Source organism: Nerophis lumbriciformis, linkage group LG05 (assembly GCF_033978685.3).
Source record: "Nerophis lumbriciformis linkage group LG05, RoL_Nlum_v2.1, whole genome shotgun sequence".
Classification (NCBI taxonomy): Eukaryota; Metazoa; Chordata; class Actinopteri; order Syngnathiformes; family Syngnathidae; genus Nerophis; species Nerophis lumbriciformis.
The window spans coordinates 32989333-32995332 of record NC_084552.2 but is presented as its reverse complement, the minus strand read 5'-3'; the positions used below and the strand labels follow the sequence as shown (position 1 = coordinate 32995332).

The 6000-nt window shown below is 39.3% G+C and overlaps 1 protein-coding gene across 1 annotated transcript in view; it reads left to right on the top strand.

Annotated features, from left to right (window-relative positions):
- Positions 1–6000, top strand: part of rassf8b (Ras association domain family member 8b) — a 49056-nt gene that overhangs the window by 1088 nt on the left and 41968 nt on the right. The gene's annotated exons all lie outside the window — the stretch shown is intronic.

Genomic DNA, 6000 nt, shown 5'->3' with positions numbered 1-6000 from the left:
TTTCAACCTTTTTTTGAGCCAAGGCACATTTTTTGCGTTGAAAAAATCCGGAGGCACACCACCAGCAGAAATCATTAAAAAACGAAACTCAGTTGACAGTAAAAAGTTGTTGCTGCAATTGTTGGATATGACTTTCAACCATAACCAACCATGCATCACTATAGCTCTTGTCTCAAAGTAGGTGTACTGTCACCACCTGTCACATCACACCGTGACTTATTTTGAGTTTTTTGCTGTTTTCCTGTGTGTAGTGTCTTAATTCTTGTCTTGTGCTCCTATTTTGGTGGATTTTTCTCTTTTTTTTGGTATTTTCCTGTAGCAGTTTCATGTCTTCCTCTAAACGATATATCCCGCATCTACTTTGTTTTAGCAATCAAGGATAATTCAGTTGTTTTTATCCTCCTTTGTGGGGACATTGTTGATTGTCGTGTCATGTTCGGATGTACATTGTGGACGCTGTCGTTGCTCCACAGTAAGTCTTTGCTGTCATCCAGCATTCTGTTTTTGTTTACTTTGTAGCCAGTTCAGTTTTAATTTCGTTCTGTATAGCCTTCCTTAAGCTTCAATACCTTTTTTTAGGGGCACTCACCTTTTGTTTATTTTTGGGTTTAAGCATTAGATACCTTTTTACCTGCACGCTGCCTCCCGCTGTTTCCGACATCTACAACGCAATTAGCTACCGGCTGCCACCTACTGATATGGAAGAGTATTACACGGTTACTATGCCGAGCTCTAGACAGCACCGACACTCAACAACAACACATCATTTGCAGGCTATAATTACTGGTTTGCAAAAAATATTTTTAACCCAAATAGGTGAAATGAGATAATCTCCCACGGCACACCAGACTGTATTTTTTGTTTTTCAACACTGTATGACAGTGTTTGTTTTTCAACCACTGTATGACAGTGGTTGAAAACACTTGTCTACAGCAGTGATTCTCAAACTTTTTTCACCATGTACCACCTCAGAAAACACTTGCTTCTTCAAGTACCACTATAGTCTCAAAGTAGGTGTACTGTCACCACCTGTCACATCATACCGTGACTTATTTTTAGTTTTTTTTGCTGTTTTCCTGTGTGTAGTGTTTTAGTTCTTGTCTTGCGCTGCTATTTTGGTGGATTCTTCTCTTTTTTTGGTATTTTCCTGTAGCAGTTTCATGTCTTCCTTTAAACGATATATCCCACATCTACTTTGTTTTAGCAAACAAGGATATTTCAGTTGTTTTTATCCTTCTTTGTGGGGACATTGTTGATTGTCGTGTCATGTTCGGATGTACATTGTGGACGCCGTCTTTGCATTAATAATAATAATAATAACTGGGATTTATATAGCGCTTTTCTAAGTACCCAAAGTCGCTTTACATGTAGAACCCATCAATCATTCACACCTGGTGGCATTAAAATACAGTAGCACAGTAGACCTAAGTATTTATGAAAACAAGGCAGGGGTTGTATTTAACAGGTGTAGTTAATATTTTTGGCCACTGTAACAAGACACAGAATGCACACACATGATACTCCATATACAGCACATATTTACAGACTTCTTTGGCGTACAACTCGATGCAGCCCATCTCCAGGCATGCATTTCTCTCTTTTTTTTTAAATGTCTTTTCAAGTTTGCGTTTTGTAGCTGAAAAATGCTAACCTCCGATGTTTGAAATGTGTTTAAAATTGTACTTGGGCCAAAAAGTGTGTTGCTGACACTGCTATTGACCATTTTGGCCACTAGTTAGCACAACGACATTCTTATTGTCCAAGACGATACATTGTGGTTGTCTACAGCCACACAGGTTCAGTATTCTTTAAGTAACTATTTTAGTAATAAGGTACTTTTTGCACGGTAATGTTAAAGTACCAGTAGAGTGAAATAACAAGTTGACTTTATATATTTATTTGTGTTACTTTGTATCCATTAAACCGATTGTATTTACAATCCACAAAGTATGTGAAAACACTGTTTGAACATCACAAAACGCCACAAATTCAGTCAGTCATTTTGAGATTGACGTCACTATAGTAACACCTCTGCACTCCTGACCATGTTAGTTGATCAGTCATACTGGAAATACGCAAAAATAGGAAAGAGATGTGCTGTTTATCATTCACAATCCTTATGTAAGACAACACGTATGCTTAGCTTTTTTAAGCGTTCAAAATTGTAAATAAATAGCTAACAATTGAGTAAACAGATCGAGGGTCCTCTAGTTCAGTGGTCCCCAACCACCGGGCCGCGGCCCGGTACCGGTCCGTGGATCGATTGGTACCGGGCCGCACAAGAAATTTCAAAAAATAAAATAAAATAAAAAATATATATTTATTTTTTATTAAATCAACATAAAAAACACAAGATACACTTACAATTAGTGCACCAACCCAAAAAACCTCCCTCCCCCATTCACACAGAAGGGTTGTTTCTTTCTGTTATTAATATTCTGGTTCCTACATTATATATCAATATAGATCAATACAGTCTGCAGGGATACAGTCCGTAAGCACACATGATTGTATTTTTTAATGACAAAAAAAATAAAATAATAATAATAGAGTAACCACCCCTCCACCCCCCGCCCCCAGGTCCGTGGGACAAATTTTCTAGCGTTGACCGGTCCGCAGCTACAAAAAGGTTGGGGACCACTGCTCTAGTGCACTCATTATACCCTATAAAAACATCCAGAAACTGCCAATAATACCCCATTTACATTTTGTGACCTGAAAATTAACCAAATATGAGTGATATTGTTATTATACGCACCAACTGAGATGGACTATTTTATCAGTGAATTGACAACAGTGAGCTAATGCTAGCTTACGCTGCTATTGTTGACTCACTAAGCGAGGGGCTGCTTCTGCTTCATCTCAAACTTGCTCAAAGTAAATTCTAGATTATGATTCATGCATCTCTCACCTCGCAGTAGACAAATGTGGCCGAGGACCGAGAGGCTGGACGACATTCACATCACCAAGGTGGCGAAAAAGACGCTTCTTGCAACAACTGTTTTTAACAGAATTGCCATTAATTCTTCATCTAAACAGGATTATGTGAGCGTCCCGTCAGTCATAATCCCAGCAAGAGTGGAAATATTATATCCATCCATCCATCCATTTTCTTCCGCTTATTTGAGATTGTGTCGCGGGGGCAGCAGCCTAAGCAGGGAAGCCCAGACTTCCCTCTCCCCAGCCATTTCGTCCAGCTCCTCCTGGGTGATCTCGAGGCGTTCCCAGGCCAGTCGGGAGACATAGTCTTACCAACGTGTCCTGGGTCTTCCCCGTGGCCTCCTACCGGTCGGATGCACCCTAAACACCTCCTCAGGGAGGTGTCCGGGTGGCATCCTGAACCACCTCATCTGGCTCCTCTCCATGTAGAGGAGCAGCGGCTTTACTTTGAGCTCCTCCGAGATGACAAAACTTCTCACCCTATCTCTAAGGGAGAGCCCTGCCACCCGGCGGAGGAAACTCATTTTAGCCGCTTGTACCCGTGATCTTGTCCTTTCGGTCATAACCCAAAGCTCATGACCATAGGTGAGGATGGGAACGTAGATTGCCCGATAAATTAAGAGCTTTGCCTTCCGGCTCAGCTCCTTCTTCACCACAACAGATCGATACAGCGTCCGCATTACTGAAAACGATCCGCTCTTCCGTCATTCGTGAACAAAACTCCGAGGTACTTGAACTCCTCCACTTGGAAAATATCACAGTATTATGGTTTAAAATGGTTAGTTTGTATGTTCCTCACCTAGCACTGCTGCGGATGCTAATGTCAGAATGAAGCTGCATTCGGGTAGCAGTCGTCTTTCTAAAACTTATTGCTCATCATCTTTGTGTTCGGGCTCAAAAATATAAGGTTCTGTGTCATAATTTGTCCAAAAGTAATCATTGTTGGCTCTCACAAAGTCTGCTTGATTAGCGTTGATGTTGATGGGGAAGGGATCTTTGGTTCCTAGTGCGACGTCACGCGACTGGCTTCCTCATTTTCTCTCGAAATGGCTCAGGAATCTCTGTGAGACTGATACTATTTTGATCATATCTATTTATCCGCAAACTTTGGAAGTCTTTTGGTGTCATAAATCTTATATATATGATACTAGCTTAAATATAGAGGCAACTTGTTTTTCCACTCCACTGGTACTTTAATATTATGTGATATTTATGACGCTGACACGTGGCGAAACACGCTAACTTCAGGTATGTCTTGTGCAGCATATTACCCTTTTGGTGTTTAGCTTCTCAGTACGTAAGAAAATAGGGTGGATGAAACTGCAGTTCACTATGTTTGCCACTAGGTAGCGCTTGTGGTCGTTTGTTTCTAATATATTGACGGATAAGTGGCTAAATCCTCAGGTTTGTTTTGTGTGTTCCATCAATCCAGGTCTTTGTCATCTCAGGGCATTCAATCATTTGCAGCTGGAATGTTTGGTTTGGCTTAGAAGATGTTTCGCCTCTCATCCAAGTAGGCTTCATCAGTTCATGCTCATAGACTTAGATTGGTCAGATCTAGTCTAGCGGCTGGTGCCAAAACCCCAAATATTTATACTCCAAAACCAGCAGGGTGTGCCTCAAATATTTATACTCCCAGGCACACCCTTCTGGTTTTGGTGTATAAATATTTGGGGTTTTGGCACCAGCCGCTAGACTAGATCTGACCAATCTAAGTCTATGAGCACAAACTGATGAAGCCTACTTGGATGAGAGGTGAAACATCTTCTAAGATTGATTGATTGATTGAGACTTTTATTAGTAGATTGCACAGTACAGTAAATATTCCGTACAATTGACCACTAAATGGTAACACCCGAATACGTTTTTCAACTTGTTTAAGTCGGGGTCCACGTTAATCAATTCATGGTAAATGGTAAGACAAACCAAACATTCCAGTTGCAATGGATTGAATGCCCTGAGAGTGTGTTGCAATGCACCATTTTGACCACGATGTAGCGCAACTACACGTGTATGGGGTACGTTGTAGCGGTCTACAACCAATATTTCTCATTTGTGAGTGTGTACTTTTGTAACCGTAACATTATTTTTTTTTCTCTACAAATAGCATTTGATGTAGGAGGTAAAAAAGTGTGTCTAAACGTGGATGACCTTTCTGCCGCCGTCAAACTAAGTGATGTTGCTCGATCTAATCTCATTTGTATGTTCAAGTAAGTGCTGACATCAACATTTCCTTCTTTTTGCTTCTGCTAGCGTGGCAAAAAAGAAGGACACATCTGGGTGTGATTCAAGTTCACAATGTTACATTAGCGTTAGCAAAGTTTGTTTACTTTTTAAGGATAATCAGTTCATTTGTTAGCTCAACAATGACCCACTAGCGCCACTTGAGGTACAAAGTGGTACTACAGCTAATGCAGCGAATATTTACATAATTATTCATCAAATCATATCAAATCAACTTTATTTATAAAACACATTTAAAATTTACCACAGGGGTAGCCAAAGTGCTGTACAATAGGCAGGTTAAAAAATAACACAAGAAAAAACGAGCAAACACAACACAAACAGAGCATTATAAAAAAATTAAAAAATAAATAAATAAAACATAGAAACATTCCTTTGGTGTTTTGTCTTCAAATATATTTTTTAGATCCAATACAGGTTCAGTACAAAACATGTAAAACAGGGATTCTTAACTTTTTTGACCTTGAGGTTCATTTTTTCCACTAGAGAGGGGCCTGAGGTGCACCCAAATTATAATCTTACTCTTGATTTTAATGATACTCAATAATTATATCTAACCTACTTACAGTTTACAACTTTGAAATGATATGACAACGTGTTAATCACAACGATTACTATTTATTTAACACATAAACTTCAGGCTTAGGTCAGGCTGATCGGAAAAATAAGTACTAACCAAATAAACTGTATAAGAAGGGACTCATAAATAACTGACAAAATATGATTTACATACAATTATGTTGCGTTAAAATACATGACAACTAAATTAATGATGAATAAGTTTCTTAGCTAAACTGTCAAAAAAATGTAAGTGCA